Source organism: Phalacrocorax carbo, chromosome 16, assembly GCF_963921805.1.
Source record: "Phalacrocorax carbo chromosome 16, bPhaCar2.1, whole genome shotgun sequence".
NCBI lineage: Eukaryota > Metazoa > Chordata > Aves > Suliformes > Phalacrocoracidae > Phalacrocorax > Phalacrocorax carbo.
Window position 1 is genome coordinate 9,277,493 of NC_087528.1, and position 16,674 is coordinate 9,294,166.

At 58.6% G+C, this 16,674-nt stretch overlaps 1 protein-coding gene across 9 annotated transcripts in view; it reads left to right on the top strand.

Annotated features, from left to right (window-relative positions):
- The window catches only part of RBFOX3 (RNA binding fox-1 homolog 3), a 190,934-nt gene that overhangs the window by 137,161 nt on the left and 37,099 nt on the right, over positions 1–16,674 (top strand). For all 9 annotated transcript variants that reach the window (XM_064467466.1, XM_064467461.1, XM_064467465.1 and 6 more), the window contains one exon: positions 15,365–15,409. The gene's annotated coding sequence lies outside the window, so the exon portion shown is untranslated. The remainder of the gene's footprint in view (positions 1–15,364; positions 15,410–16,674) is intronic.

The window sequence follows — 16,674 nt, forward strand, 5'->3', positions numbered from 1 at the left end:
TGGAGCCAGGCTGGGATTCCCCATGCTGGTGCTGAGGACCTTGGCCCTTGCATGGTGACAGTCACCAAGCCCTCTCCCGTGGGCAGATTTGTTCCTGTGCCAGTGGTCCTGGGAGTGGGCAGGAGAGCAGACCCGGGACCAAGGACCCTGGCAGCCTGGCCCCTTGTGCCCCTCCTCTTCCTCCTTGGGCTGCCTGCAGGCAGCCATCACAGGCAGGGGTGTTTACCAAGGGTTTTAGGAGGAAACACTCGAGCTTTTCTCCCAGAAGCCTATCCTAGACTGATTCAGAGCTGCCTTTTATCAGTGCTGCCTTGCAGCCAAGCTCAAGAAGCTGCCCCCCCCCTTGCCAAGTGCCCTTATTTACAAGAATCCCCCTGGCATGGCCTTTAAGCACTTCCATTAACATTTTTGCATCTTGCTTATTGCAAGCCTGGGCCTGCCGAGACCCGCGCGTGGCAGGCAGCAGGCAGGAGCGCTAGGCTCACTTTAATTGGTTTGAAGCTCTTGCTGCCAGCCGTGGAGGGGTCTCTTTCCTTGAGTAATGACCTGGAATTTGATCACGCGGCTTTTATTAGATTGTGATACTGGAAGTGTAACTGTACAGGATCAAAGCAAAGCAGACACTGCTGTGAGCTGGGAACTGCAGGGCTGAGGGAGGGGAGCCCCTCGCTGCCAGCCACCCCGGCAGATTAAAACAACCCAGGCTCCTAATGACGGAGCCACTCCAGCAGACGTGTGCAGGCAGCACAGCCCTGCTGCCTCGCCGGCTGCTCGAAGATGGTGTGCTCCTTTGCCGAGCTGCCACCAACCCCTGGGGCTGTCCTGCCCCTTGCCACCAGCTGGCACCTCCGTACCAGGGTCAGACCCCCTGGAGCTTCATCAGCCGAGGGGGGAAGGTCCTGCCAGCTGTGTGGTGCCTGAGGACACAGGCTGTCCCAGCATGTCCCCAGGGTGTGGTGGGAACTGTGGGGGACCCCAGCAGCTGGTGCTGGCAGCAGCGCTGGGTACGACTGCAGCCCTGCACGTGCTCACACTGGGGCTGCTGAGGGCAGCGCTGGGAGCCGGGCAGGACAGGGCAGGGAGAGCCATTGCAGCGGTGATTAATGGTGCGCTGGTGGGAGCTGACAGCTCACGGTGCCCGCGGTGGCGATGAGCAGCTGGATCCTCTGCTCCCAACAAGCTGTTCAGGGCCCCCTGGGCCGTCATGGCTGTGCCCCGATGAGGGCAGCCCTGCATGGGCTCTCGGTGCCAGCCAGACTATGGGAGCCGTGCCGGCAGCGTGCGCCGTGGCAGCTCTCTCCGCTCCTGCAGCGAGGAGGGCTTGCGGCCGGTTTGGAGATTCTGGCAGCATCGGCTGGGTTTATTAAGCTAATAAAACAATGTTAAGTATCCGCACACTGGAGCCCCCTGAGGTCTCTTTATGTGCAGAGAGGAGCCGGGGGATCCCAGTGCCTCCGCACTGATGATTGCTCTGTCACGCTAATAAATAGAGAGGAGCAGGTAGCACTGCACCAGGCTGCTGGGCGGCTGCCACTCCTCCCAGCAGCACTGGGCATGGGGGTACTAGCCTTTGTCTCTCCTGATGTGCCAGCTATACTGGTGCTTGGGCACCCCATAAAGCACCTGCCGCCCTTGCTGTCCCCTCTGCGCTCTCGATAGGCAGGGAGCAGAGCAGCAGAGGCTGCTGGGTCCCCAAGGGGCTGCACAGCTCAGGAGACGCTGGTGGCATCTCCTTTCACCTGTCCCCTGGTGCATGTGGCTGCAGTGCCACAACTGGAGAGCCTCGTCTTGTGCCATACCTGGTGCTTTGCCTCTGCTCCCAGCGCTGGCTGGGCCGCGCCAGTGGCACGGAGCTGTTGCTTTACAAAACCAGGTAGGGTCTCCCTGGCTGAAAGGCTGGTGTAGAAACACCTGATCATGAGGCATGAATACCCTGTCTTCTCAGAGGGTTTGCGAGGGGCCTGGGCAGCCCAGCCATGCTGGGACAGTGCCCCGACCCTGGGAGCTCTACCCCTGCTGCAGTGCGTCCACGTTGGATGGTGGTGGTAGGCAGTGCACTGGCGGCATGCAAAGCAGGCCGTGTATAATAGATAATAATTAATAGACTGCTCCGGCAGCTAGCTAGGTAAGTAGATAAATAATTTTAATTATCCTTGGGGAGGCTGTAAATTCGCACACAGCCCTTTATTAAACTCTCTGTTTACAACAGTCATTTATATTGTGTGTCATTTTGCATAAAACCCCCTTGGGGCCGAATAACACTGCGTAATAACGGCTCCGTCATTGCCAGCGCCTCTGCCTGAGAGCTGCTGGCGGCGCGGGCAGGAGCGCTGCGGGCAGGGGCCCGGGAGCTGGCGGCTGTGGGACGCGGGCACCCTGGCCAAGGGGCAGCTCTGGGTCTCCTGGGTGCCTTTGGTGTGCTCCTCCTGAAGGTGAGAAACTGGGTGCTGTGGACCCAGCTGGGCTGAGCTCTGCTCCCCCAGGGGATCCCCAAGGGCTGTCCCCAGACCCCCGCTCCTTCCCAGGAGAGTTTATGTTTTTGTGCTGATGGCAGGGTATTTTTTCGCCCTTTTTTGCGCATGTCTCTCAAAAGAATCATAAATTCCAAGCTGTGAAATCCCGCTGCGTCAGCAGTCTGCAAAATGAATTGATATTAAACGCGACAAAAGTCTCTCTAATTCACCCTGGCCACTTTCTGCTTCCCTCCCTGAAGATGTAATTGAAAAGTGGAAGAACAGAGATTGCCATCGTCCCTGCCCGGAATAACACTGAGCCATCTATTACTGAGAATCTCATTAATTGAGGATTATTTACAAATAACAGTGCTCTTGCAGTGCTGCACACGCTACCCTGTCCATGTATGTGCTCCCTCCCGCCGCCGCCCCTCCTGTCACACGCATGTGCACGCAGGCTCCCCGGCCTGTCGGCCCCCGGGCACCCACACATTGCTCCGGCTCCCACGCACTTTTGGGAAATGGTTTTGCTGGGGCAGAGGGTTGCAGGAGCTGCACGAGTGAGTGGGGATGCTCACTGGGATGCTTGCCGTGCCAGCAGAGCGACCCGCTCGCTCGCTGCAGTGACCTCGCTTGCGGAGGACCGTGCTCCATGGTCTAATTTGTTTTCAATGGCAGTTTCTGGCAGAGTCCCTGCCAACATCAGGACAAGAGTCTTTGGGGGTTTAAAATTACTTTTACAGGAACAGCATGTGTTTCTCCGCTCCCGGATGGGTTTAAGGGCTTCTTTTCAGTGCGGGAGAGGCTGGGTGCTGCTGCTCAGGTACTAGAACCAGCCAGGCTTGTGCCCAGCGCCCTTTTCTCGCCTGGCCAAGGGGGATGCACGCCTGGGGAGGTCACAACCCTGCAGCTGTACCTGCACCTGGCAGGTTTCAAGGAGCGGTTTCGTATTCTTGGCAGCGGGCAGCCTCCCCAGGGAGCACCGGCTGGCGACGGTGGGTGGCCACGTGGCCTCTGCCCCGCGAAGCGGCTGCCTGGCACCGTGCGCCCTTGGGTGGCTGGTTCGCAGAGCAGTCGAGCAACGTGGTGGGGAGGCTTGTGCCGGGAGGGCTGGCACCGGCCTGGGGAAGCAGCTTGAGAGACACGCTGCTGCTGCCTTTGGGTAGCGGCAGTGTGTTTTGGTACCGCCCCGATGCACAGTGGTGTTCATGCTCGCTCTGACTTCAGGCATGTGTGAGAGAGGTAACTTTGCAGAAGGCAGTCAAATAACCATATAGTTTAATATCCCCGCGATCAGGGCTGACATTTATGTCGTTAATTTTAAAACACTTTATTTCTCCTCTATTAAGTTAGACTCATTTCCAACAGACTAAATAACTCTCTTTCCCTAACTGTGGGCTGGTGTTTTATCGTTTCCTTCCCTCCTTGGTTTTTGTTCCCTTTCTGGGAAGCTCAGTAAGATGGAAGGAGAGGAGGTGTTACCTCTCTGGGTGATCCTGGGGTATCCCAGTGGATGGGCAGCTCTGCCTTCTGTCTTCTGAAGGAGGCAGGGGTGCATCCCTCTGCTTTTTTGGAAATGCATAATCATAGGAAAGACAGGGATCAGAGCAAGTGGACATGGGGACTTTACCAGTCCCCTCCCATCCATTTTCAGAGCCTGGAGGGATTACATCATGTGGTGGCTTCCCAGAATTTAAAGTCCTAAGTGATGGCTCTGCATGGGGACAGTCCGTGGCCTGGCAGGTCTGTGTGTGCAGAGAGGTAAAAGACACAAAAGTGCTGGTTCTCCACTCCCATCGGTCACCACCTCCTGCGGAGCGACTGCCTGTGGCTTTGTTCAGGGTGGTTTGGGCAGGGTGGGGGTGACCCAGCAGTGCTGGGACCGGACCAGCCCCAGTGAGGTCCCCTCTGCTCATCCTGTCCCTCCAGAGGTGCTGGGACCCGTCACCTTCCAGTGCTGTGGGGGCTGCGCCCTTCCTCATCCTCACCCTTGCCCTGCCGGGGCTCTCACCGGGCGGACCCGGGCTCGCCGTGTGCAGGGTGCACAGGGGTGGTTTCAGAACCGCGTGCGGTGAGCGCTCCCCGGCCACGCCAGGCCAGGGTTATTAGTTATTTTTAGCAATCGATGTTATTGATGCTGTGCTAGCTGGAGGAAGCCACTGGAGGGCTGTTCTTCCAACTCATTACATTTAGAGCTGAACTATCCCCTTTTTATATAAATCCTGACACATAAAGATAAAATACACCGTTTTCCACAGAGCTGCGGCCCAGTGTCAGGGCTGGCGCTGGCTGGGACCAGCCCTGCACACACGTGTCTTGGGGAAGGTCCCCTGGCTCTGCTGGGAGGAACGTGTTAGGCTGAGCAGAGCCTGGAGCAAATGTGCCATTGGTGCCAAAAACCGCTCCGGAGGGGCTGTCACATCAGGGTCCTGTGTGTCCCCTCTGCTGCGTCCCTCCCTGCGGCTGGGAAACCTCCTGGGGATCTCTCCATAGTTCATGGCCCAGGATGCTCCTCTCCTCCCAGCCAGCTTTGTGAGGGTCCATACAGTGGTCTGAGCTGCTGACGATAATGAACAGGGGACAGGGTTGGAAAAAGTGCCTGTATGTAAGTCTGATACGTGCAAGCACCCTGTGTGTCTGACATCTGTGTTGCTGCACGGAGTGCGTGGTCTGTGTGATGTGCTGGAGGTGCTGCCGTGGGGTCCTGAGCCCCTCTTGGGCTGTGCTGGGCAATGCTTGCTGTGGGCTGGAGGTCTCTGGCCGGCTGCCTGCGGGAGGGACTCAGGCTTTCATGCATGGCCAGCAGTGACGCTGTGCTAAGGTGCTGTCCCAGCCTCCATACCCCCTCCCCAGTCAGGCAGAAGCCCCTCAGAGGGGCTGGGCTCCCCCTCGCCTCTGCCCCTGGCACTGGTGCCCAGTGCTGCAGGGGTCTCCCCCACCCTGCGAGAGCCCTGCTGCTGCTGCTTCATTAGCATTAATACTTGGCCAATCTCTTTGATTAATGCACTGACTTGAGCAGGAGAAACTAGTGCAGAGATGAAATGGAAACCCCAGGCTTCTTCCTAGCTCGGTCTGTGCCCCAGCCCGCTCACTCGATGGAAACTCAATCCTGGCCAGAGGGATCGATGCTAACCCGCTCACTGCCCACACTGTGCTGGTCCCAGGGCCCACGGGAGGCATTGCTCTTTGGGGAGCCAGGAGGAGTGCTGGGGGTGTGCCTACCCTGGGGGGCTGTGCCTTGGTGCTGGGCTGCCCTGGACCACCACCTGTGCAGCCGGAGGGCATGGGATGCCCTTTGGGGACAGACCCCTGAACGTGGCCACCCCTGAACGTCCACACATCAGTGCGGTGCAGGACGGTGTCTGGGTTTCCCCTGGGCTGGCATCCCTGCTCCCCCCTGATCGCAGCAGCATGTCTGTTCTGGAGCTGGGCATGAAGAGCTGCTTCCCCGGTGTCTTCCTCCCCAGAAGGAGGAACGTCCCTGCCCAGGCACAGAGCAGAGGGCACCTGCCTTCCCAATGAGATCAGCCCAGCAGTGGCAAGGCAGCTGACCAGGCTCAGCGGAGAGGGCTCTTTCCATTTACTTTTGTAGTTTTTCATTTCAAGATGAAATTAAACTACAGAGAGGAAAAAAAAACCCTCTTCTTTTAAAGCAATGCAACAACGCATACCTTAAGGGGAAAACACTCTTACACAGAGGTTTTCCTGCACTTTAGTTGTCCTCCGTGTCTCAGTTCTGCGCTTTCAAAATGCTTGCCCCTGGCCAATTCCCCGTGCGCTCTGGGTTTTTGGTGGTTTGGATTTTTTGTTTCGTTCTTTGCTATTGTTTCCAATCAATTTTACAGTAGGTTTGTATTTAGGATAAAAGCCTCCCCCGTCCTCCGCTCACTCTGCTGCATGTTGTGCCCCCGCACCTCTGCTGACGCAGCCTCGGAGCAGCGGGGGCTGAGCGGAGACCCTGCGCTGGGCAGCTGCCCCTCGCCCGCAGGTTGCCTACCTCTGCTGTGAGGCTCGCCCCGTGCCAATGCCTGGATATCCACAGCCAATATGAGCAGCTCTTCTTCCGTGGTCTAACCCCACTCGCGGGTGCTGCAGCCGCTGCAGGCTGCTTGCGTTCTTGCTGGCTCCTCCGGCAGCTCCGGTCCCCGTCTCCCCTCCTGCTCGGTCGCAGCCATCCCGCTGGCTGCCGTGTCCCTCCCTTGCTCTGCATCAAGTGATCTCGGCAGTGGTCACCCCTGGAGCAGAGCTGTCTCCTTTTGTCATGTCCCATCAGGTTCTCACTAAAGAGGTTGAGCCGCAGGTTAATTTATGGTGTACAGGGGAGCCGAGGATGGGAATAGCGTCTGCCCTCTAAATAAGTCATGAAGCAGGATCCCAACAGCACAATTAGAACCCTCCGTTAATGATTATTTATGCGGCTGGGAATGCTTATTTAACCTGACTATATTAAATATTAAACCAAATTATAATATTTATAACTGTATTTACAACAAAAGGGAGCGGCGTGTTGCTGGGGCTGTGGTGTGCGGGCGAGGTGAGTGCATACCGGCGCTGAGGGGCCACGGGCAGCGCGTGGTGGCTCATGGGGACCAGAGAAACGGTCTCAGCTCTGTTCCCCACACTGGCCCAGCCCATGGCTTCCAAATGGTTTATCCGGAGCATCCCCACGGAGCAGGGGAGCCTGCGCTGTCCCAGCAGGAGGGTGAGGGGTCCCTGCTGGTGGCCAGCTCTGAGCCAGGGTGGGGAATGCTGCCGGACACAACCTCTGCTTGTCTCTCTGCCTGTGGGTGTCATGGAGCTGCTGGGGCCGAGTGATGCCGGCAGCCCCTTCCTGGGAAGCGCAGCCCCCTGCGGGACTCCCATCTGGCAGTGGTGGCAAGGCACAAGCCGTTTGCCTTCTGCTGGCCCTGCCTTCCCTGCGGTCAGCCCTGGCATCCTGGCAAGAGGGGTCTGTGCTCCCACCACCCTGTGCATGTCCTGCGGGGGAAGAAGGAAGAGCCCCATTTTGCCCTGGCAGAGCCAGCTGGGCACACTTGACTGTAGTTGACAGTAGCCACAGAGGGAGACGGGCAGGGAAATTGGCTGCTGTTAGCAGAGTCCCGACTGAGTAAAATACCCAACTGAATTGATTTCACTTGCAATTGGAAAGTCTATTGGCGAAGCAAACAGTGTTATCAACCCACAATGAGCTGAGTGTGCACTCCTCCAAAGAGCGTGCTGGGGAGCTGTGTTGCCGTGGGGGCACTGCCCTGCCGTGCCTGCACAGTCCTGGGAGGCTTTTCGTTCTCCAGCTGAGAGTGGGAAGGAATCATCTGCTGCATTTAGGAGTGCAGTATCTGGCCCCCCGGTCGCCTGCAGGGAGGACGAGCTCAGCGGCCCTGGGGTGCCTTCTGTCCCACACCTTGCCATTGAACCACGCCAATAGCTGCAGTACTAGGGGCCAGAGAGCCCCATAACCTCCCGCCGGGGCTAGGTCTGCTCCCTCGTGCCGAGCGGAGTCTGGGCAGGGCACAAGCTGCGGCAGGCGGTGGGTCCCCCCAGGCTGTAGGTGATGGGGATACCCGGCAGACTACTGTGCCCACCATGCTGCCCCAGGGAGCTCCAGGGATACTTTGCCCTGGGGCAGCACGGGGTCCCAGCCCGTGATGCTGCTCATCATGCAGAGCGCCTGTCAGGGGTGTGGGGCTATATAAAATACCCTGCCCCGTGCCACAGCGGAGAGGACAGAGTCATGCTGTAAAACCCCTCAGCTCCCAAGCAGCAGGCTGCTGTCTGCACCGAGCACAGCAGGTTTTGTAGAGACAACAACACAGCATTTTGAGGAGTGGAGAAGCAGCCTGGGGGATTTCCAGCTGCTGAGGGCAACTGAGAGGAGACCTGTGGCTGGGTTTCCGCAAAGGTTCAATGCCGCTGTGACCGCTAACAATATTTTCAGGTATGCAATCTAAGGTAATGACAGGGCTAATCAAATCTCCAGTATAAGCTGTTGGTTTTGGGGTCAGGAGGGAATGTACTGCACCTAGAGCAGCAGTGCTTAATTGCTTTTGTCTTCCCCTGAATCAGAGGAGACAGCTGGGCTTGGTGGGCCAAGGGGTCTCATGCTCAGGTCTTACAGCTGCGTGTGGCTGGGTGGTTCCTGCGTGCTCCAGTTCAGCTCCTCTATGGCAGAGCCATGGCTCCTATTCTGCTGGCCCTAGCAATTGCAGGAGATAAGTGAAAAATCCCTCCATGCTCCCAAAGACGGTGTGATTGCAGGTTCCGCAGCCTATTGCAGATAAAATGATGATTAAGGGGTCCTACCCTATAAGCAGACAACCATGTTGACCTTATTTAGGCTCCTAATCAATTTGCCCCCAGTGTGATTAATTGAGATGCTTGCCATTGATTTTTCGTGAGACAGGAGTGGCTGAGGTGGGATTCACAGGGATGCCTGCAGGGAGATCTCCGGGTCTGTTCGCTCCGTGGCGGCAGCGAGCGGCTGAGCCGTGCCGAGCCCTCTGCCAGGTGGGGATTATGCCATTTCTCCTCAGCCGCAGCTCCTGGGGCAGGCTGCTGGAGGCTGCTGCGGGACTGTCTCCCTGCCTCTGCCTGTAGGAGGGGGCAAGGGCTAGGCACCGCAGCGCCGGTCATAGAGGTCCAGGTGGGATTTGGGCTTCCTGGGATCCCTCCTGCATCCTGCAAATGGTGCAGCAGATCCAGGACCTGGGGAGGGATGGTGCGCTCTTTCTCTCAAGAGAGCCAGTAGCTCAGGGAAGGGCCTATGCAACAGGTGCTGCTGTCTGTCCCCCCATGGGCACACGGTTTGGGTCCCCCCTTGCCAGTGGCTGCAGCAGTGCCAGTGAGAGGGTTGCTGGAGCGTGGGCTTGGCCGGGATGTGCTGTGAGGGGCAGCATGAACCCCTCCCCGAGTATCCCTGCTGAAGGTGGTGCGGGATCACCAAGCATCAGGGCGCCCGTGTGAGCCGCCAGCAGCTGCCAGAGTGGAAAACACTTTGCCCAGAGCTATGCGTTGGGGGTGAAGGACCTACAGCATGGATGATTGGAAAGGATTTTCTAGCTAAATTGCTGAGCAGATGGATTTACCCTGGGCTGGTCCTTGTGGACTCTGGAACATTTTCTCTTCTGTCATGGTTCCTTTTTATGACCTGCCATTTGCTCCAGCAAGCGAGAAGAGAGCCCTTGGCGTCCAGCTCCCGCTTCGGCTGCCGTTCAGGAACACGTCGGCGTCGCTGCTGGGAGGCACTTGCTCCTTTTCAGGAATGGTGCCGGGGCCTGGCAGGACACCCCTGCACGCCCCTGCCTGCCCCTGCTCCCTGGCTGTGGCAGAGCTGGGCACACAGGGAGTGTGCTGCTCCCCTCTGCCTACACGGCTGGGGCTCTGCCTGCGCTGCCTGCCCGGGCTGGCGGGTGCTGGAGAGGTGGGAAGGGGCAGCTCCTGCTGAGGCAGGAGGAGCTGGCAGCTGCTGGCTGGCGCTGGAGGATGCTGTGCCAACGATACGGCGGTGATTTTTATAACGAGCCATGAATCGTTATAGCGACCACCTGCAGTGTGCGCAGGAGCCAGCTTGTGGTCTGGCTGGCGGGGGTCTGCTGCACGGGGGAAGAGCAGTGCCCCATCCCCTCTGCCGCTCCATCCCCTCTGCCGCACCGATGCCAGCACGGGCAGCACCAGCAGAGCACCGGTGACGTTGCCTAAGGCAGACCTGTGAGCCCTGGCGCTGCTGGGACAGCGGCAATGGCAGCAGGCTGGGGAAGCGCTCCCCACCGCGCCCAAGTCAGGGCTCCAAATGTGGTTTCTCTCTTTGCCTGTGGCCCATCAGTTCAGCTGATTACACACAGGCCACAGCCCCAGGTGGAGCAGCTTCCAGTGGTGGTGCGTGCCCTCAGCAGCTTGCTGGAGCTTGGCCCCTCATGCATGATGGGTCTATTTTTTGCCCCTCCGTTGTCTTCCCGGTGCTGGTGACAGTCCTTTGGGGGTGGTTTCTTGGCAGACCACTCCATGATGGCAGCATGTGCAGAGGGACAGTGGTGGCCCCGGGAGGGTGGGCTGTCTGCTCCCCTTGCTCCGCCATCAGCGTTTCTACGTGGTGATTCGGCCGGATGCTTTAGTTTCTACCATCCCTATTTATGACTGATATTTCTCTTTCTTAGATGAAGGGGGAAGGACGACACACTATCTCCCACCAAAAGCCCTTCCCCTTCCTCCAGCAGTGTTTCTGCCATTTACATTAAAGGCTGTAACGGGTTGGAGTAAATGGAGCAGGTTTGCAATTAGTTTTCAAAGTACTTATCTCATTAAAGTAAATGAATTATTGATTTAGTGACACTCATGCTTTTAGTGAGCGGCACAGTGCCATCACCACTCTGTTCCCTGGCTCACAACGGTGGTGGCCAGCCCTCGCATGCCTGCTCCTCGCGTGCACGCGTGTGCGGTCACGGGTGTGTGAGCAGCAAGTGGCTGCTCTGCCACTTACTTGGCTTCACAGCCAGCTCAGGCCCATGCCAGATGTGAGAGTTGTGTCTGTGGGAGCCCTGGCATGGCTTTGCAAAGGGCACGCATCACGGTGCGGGCAGGTAGCAGGCAGCAGAGCCCTCCAGGGAGGGATAGGCTAGGGACCTGTGCAGCTCACTGCAGGCTGTGCCCTGGACAAGGTCTGGACCCCAGTGTCCTGGCACGCTCCTGTGGGCATGGTGGCTGTGCCGGGACACCTCCTGCCAACCCAGCCTTGCTGTGCCAAGGGTGATGGGGGAGGGAGGAAGGCATCCCACCAGTGACACAGGGTGCTCAGCTCGCTTGGTGCCCAGCAGCATGGCAGAGGACTGGCATGGGGCTGCCAGGCGGTACAAGGGGACTGGGGCTGGTCCATCTACCACTTGTGCTGCCTGCGGCTCCTCCAGCCAGCCCAGTGCTCGCCAGGACAGGGAGAGGGGTGTGCACTGGGCACTTGGGGCTGGATGCTGCCTGGCGGAGCGTGGCCACAGGAGGGTGAAGTGCTGAAGTGTTGTACTGGAGCCAAATGCTTATGGCTGAACCTCCTGCCCCCCAGCCAGCTGCTGACTCAGCTCTTTTGTGCTTCTCTGTACAGAGATTTAATCTCTCCCGTAAGATAAAATACTCCATTAATGGGAACCTGCCTACTCAGGGCCGCCCCTCTCTCGGTTCCAGGCAAGAAGGGCTGTGCTCTCCTGCCGCCAAGACCTGAGGCTGCCGCTGTTGGTAGAGGACCAAGAACAGGCCCAGGAGGTGCCCAGCCCCACACGGGCCGGGTGTGCAGCTGGACATGTTCCCCTTTCACTCCTCTGCCCCACGTTCAATGTGTGGTGGGGCAAGGGGCTGTGGGAGGGATGGCAGCAGGGTGAGCTGGGAATGCCAGCCTCCTCTGGTGGTGCCTGCCGTGCGAGCGGCTGCCGTGCGGCTCTGCCAGCGAGTGTTGCAGGCGATGCACACGTCAGAACAACTTCGTCCTGCTCGGGAGTGTGGCACACTGAGATGGAAGAGGTGGCGATGCTGGAAGACCTGCCATCATTGGGCAGGCAGGAAGAAGTGTCGGGAATGAGCAGAAGTTGCAGCAAGAATTTCAGCTGAAAGATTCACAGCAATTATTCAGGCTGGTGTTTTGGTAACCGGAGTTAGGGCTGGTGGTGCTGGCAGGGGCTGTGCTGAGCGAGCGCGCTCCCCGGGTCACGCCATCCCCTCCCCATGGGCTGAAGGGCTCCGATCATGCCTTGCCAAAGGAGACAGTTCTCCTGGGGCAGAGGGAGCTGCAGGTTGCTCAGCATCACCCGCGCGCACGGCAGCTCTTGCCCCGTGGTGCGACACCCTTGCCTCTGCCTCCGAGGAACCTGCAGCTGGAGCTGGTGGTCAGCCCTGGGCCGGGGACCTTGCCCGTGCCTGTGCCGCTCCACCTGCACACCCTGCCTACCCTGGGCTCGGCGAGGCAGAGCAGGTCCCCTGGGCAGGCAGGAGCCGGCCAGCCGCAGTATTGGGAAGGGAGTTACCAAAGAGGGGGCAGCGCTGCGTGTTCTCGCTGTCCCCAGGGAGTGACTGCGCTTTCTGGACTGGAGCCACCAGTTCGGGGACTCTCCCGAGCGAATGGCGACTCAGCCCTGAAGCCGTCCTAGTGACAACCCCTCGCCGAGCCCCATCAGGAGCTGGGGCTCCTCTGGGCGCTGCCCAAGCACCTGCTGCCTGCAGCTCTTGGCTGGCAGCACGGCACGGCACGGCTCTGCAGCAGGCAGCCGGGCAGAGCCGATGGTGGTGAAACACGGCCCGAGAGCGGGAGCCAGGGCTGCCTCCATGCGGGACGGCCCCAGTCCCCTGCCCGCTCCTTCCACACACCTCCAGGAGCTGCTGGGAACGGGATGTTTTATCTTAGTTTAAAAAAAAACCCTTCTCATTTAATTAAAAGTGTTGACATTGTGCCTGGCCATCCCGCCCGCCAGAGAACGTGGTTATAAATTAAACATTAAACCTTTAATGGCCCATAAAGAAATATTCGCTGCTGCTTATGTATATAGGGGATATAAATAGAGAGGGCTGCTGGGGGAGGGGCAGGATATTATTTTTCCTCAGCCAGATAATCTTTGCTAATGAATTTAATTAAAAGCAAAATTAATTTAGGATTTTTGGTGGAGGGAAGGGGGGTCAAAATGTACATTGAAAAACTACTGAGAAATTTCCCAGCAAAGCAGAGCAAGGTGGCTAGCCCAGGCCTGCCCGCAGGGTTTGTCCCATGGTTGCAAAGCGGGGATGGGGGCTGTTGGAGCACAGCATCCACGGGGCCCCATGCTGCTGCTGGGATGAGTGACACAAGTTGCATTTCCAGGGGGCCCCGTGCGGACACTCTGTTTCAGATCCAAGTGGTTTTAGCTGCGTTGGGGCTTGCTTATGAGCTGGCCTGCATTGGGTTCGCCTGTTCTGGCACTGGGTCCGTGTGAGGCTGCTCGGGGCTCCAGCAGGTACCTGGGGCTGTCTCCTGCCTGGCTGGAGCTGATCAGCTTTTCCTCTCCTGCTTTGGTGCATGTGGCAGGATGGGAGGTTTTGACTGAGCATCCCGGTCCCTGTGGTGCCTGGGACCACCTGAGATTTTTGCCTGGGCTGGAGCTGGGCTCAGCAAGCTCCCTGGCTGCGCAGGCGAGCACAGCGCATCCTGACTGCCGGGTCCCCAGGCTGCTGTGGGGAGTTTCTCAGAAGGTGTCTTCACTGGGAAATGTGTTTGGGAAATGAGATTTTACCCATCGCTGTACCTCCCTGAGGAGAGTGAGCGTCCTTCAATTATTCATTGCCAAACAGGCTGTCTGGGTTCTCAGCACGCCCAAACCTACTGTAGCACACGCTGGAGTTCTCTGCTCCCGCTTTGCTGTCTCTTGCCTTCCCCTGCCAGGGATCCTGGTGAGCGCTTTCTTGGTGAAGCTGAGGAACACCTTGGGAGCGGTTGCTGCAAGGCAGGAGGGCAGGAGGCTCTGACAGGCCCAGGGCCATGCGGGGATGTCCCCTTGCTGCTGGGGGCCGGAGAGTTTTCAACCAATTTTGGGGGGGCACCAGTGTCCCACAGCTGAGTCTGCCCCACGGCTGGCGGGGGGGGAAGACCCCCAAGCTTGGAAAATGTGTCTGGCTGGGCAAGAGTTTTCTGGAGGGTTTTTATCATAAGAGTACTAATGGAAGTCAGCACCAGCCTAATGAGCTGTGCTCCTCCATGAATCTGATTCATTGAGGCAGGAATTACCATAATTGATTATCCTGCTGTGCGGCTAAGAGTGGTGTTTGCTAACAGAAGTGCCTGGGAACCAGCCCCAGTCTTCCCAAGCCATCGCCACCTGTGGCTGCGCCTCCGGACCATCCGTGGCCATGCCTTCGCAGGGATCCAGCCATGGATTTGGAGCAGCGTCTGTTTGCCCAGCCCCAGGGACAGGGCTTGTCCTAGCCCCGGGCACAGGGTCCCTACACCCACGCCTGTGCACCCAGGGCTGCCTTGTCATATGGTGCTGCCTTCAGGGCCAGGCTGTTCGGAGGACTATCGCAGCTCTGGAGTTTAAAAGTAGAGCTGTTGCTGCCTGCCTAGGCAGGTGCCTCGACGCCTCCAGGGCCCCAAAGAAGCAGTTCACAAACAGAAACAACCCTTGCTTACTCTTTTTTAGAAAATCTCATGATGTATAAGCTGTTCTCATTATTTTTTAGGGTCTGACATGATTTATGAACATTTGGGTTGGCAATGTTGCAAAAGCCAATTAGTTGAAGTGCAGCTTTCAGGAAGTTTTCTTTGAAATTTGGTGATATTCTCTAAAAAGTGCCCGGAGCTGGGATGGCAGTAGCAGAGCCATGTGCTGCAGGGCTCCCTCCTTGCAGGAGCGCGACACCGTGCTGGGGTGCGAGGGACAGGGACGGGCACTGCTGGGCGGCAGACATGCAGGAGCATCCTTGGGTGCATGCAGCGAGCTGTGGTGGGCAGAGGGCTTGGGGCAGGCTGAACAGGCTGGGCATCCAGCGCTTCGGTGACAGCTGTGTCCTGTGCAACGCCGCTGAGCCACGGGCTGTGTCTGGGGCCAGGGCTGTGCTTGCAGAGTCCTGGGGAAACTGAGGGAAGGGCCTGTGGTCTGCAGGAGCTGGGTCAGGTTCGAGGTGTGCTGGCAGAGCTGGAGGCAGGGGTCCCGCTCCCATTGCCCAGTGCAAAGTGCAGGCAGGCTGTGCTGCTGCTCAGCATCAGGGCTCGGCCACCCTGGGTTGAACCCCCAGCCTGGCTGCCAGCTCTTTACCAGGGCAGGTTTCCCAACATGCCCAGGGAGATAACGCTCACGTTCATACTCGTATTCAAACGTTTTGCCAGTCAATGATCAAATAGCATTGACTGTAGGCAGGTTAGTGATGATGATCATTGATTTTAATTCTTCCTCCTCTTTCTTGTCTTTTCTTAGAGAGCCCAGCGCGAGCATCGCAGGAGGAGCTGGGCTGAATAAAAGGTACGGAGGCGTTCATTTCTGGCGGGCCAGAAAGGCGAGGGGCTGCTCTGGGCTTGGGCTCTGGCTCCTGGGACCCCTCAGTTGCGCAGCGTGACCCAGTGCTCTTGGGGCCCAGGGTCCCTCTGAGCAAGACAAAACTGCATGCTGAAACCTGCACGTGTGGGGTGGGCGATGGGTGCTGCTGCCTGAGCTGCGCGGGGCCGGGTGGGACAGGGCAGCACCCTCTGCCCTCGGCTCCGGGGTCCGTCAGGGGCAGGCGGGCAGGCACAGAGCCATGCACTGGGGAGGGCTGGGAGGAAGGCTGCCCGCTCCTCTCCGCCAGCAGCCCCCAGCACCAACCAGGTGCCGAGCCCCCGCGCAGGCGTGACGTGAGTGGCGTGAGTCCCGGGTTAAGAGGGCCGAGGGCTGCAGTGTCTGTGAGCTGTCCGTGTGTGCTGACGTTGCTGTCTGTTTGTCTGTGCTCTGTGAGGCTCCCAGGAGCCATCCCTAAGGAAGCCTGTGGAGGGGACTCTGTCCTTACCAGGGTGGCACCAGCCCCCAGCCCCAGGTCCTGGCCCTGAACCGGCAGTTGCCCGCCACGGGGTATGTTTGCCCCTGGGGTCCTGCAGCCCCTGCTGTGCAGTGTCACACCAGCTTGTGGTGTCCCCTAGGCTCAGACCCAACTTGGGCATGTGATGGCTCATGTATGTGAAGGAGGTAACGGGGCCAGGTGTCCCCTGGCAGACTGGTCCCCACTGGGCAGACGGGGATGGCTACTTCCCACCGTAACCTCGTGTTGCTGGGCTTCATGGCAGTAAGCTCTGGTCCCACCACAGCGGGGGCGGGCCAGGTCCTCATGAAGGTTCATCCTACTGAGTACAGCACAAGCCCATACTCTGCCCGGGTCCAAGCCAGTAAAGCAGAGGAGGAAAGATAAGACAAGGGGCTGGGGGTGAGGATGCTGGTGCCTCCATCCCTCCATGCCCTGGCACTGGTCTGGAGGTACCTGTGCAGCAGTGGGACGGGGGGTGGGGGTGGCCGAGGTGGTGGCACTGGGCACTGGGGAGCTGTCATTGTGCAAAAGTGATGGACGAAGGAGGCATTTGGGGGGAGTGCTTTCGTCTCTGTCATCATCAGGATAAAGATGAAGGTGACCCACTGGAGGGGTGTTGTGGTCCAGAAGGGTCCTGAGACACCATGAGAAATGTGGAAAAGGAGCTGCTAGAAAGAGCAGGAAGGCTGGAGCAGGAGTTGGGCTCACAGGCAGCATGAGCCAGGAGCCAGGA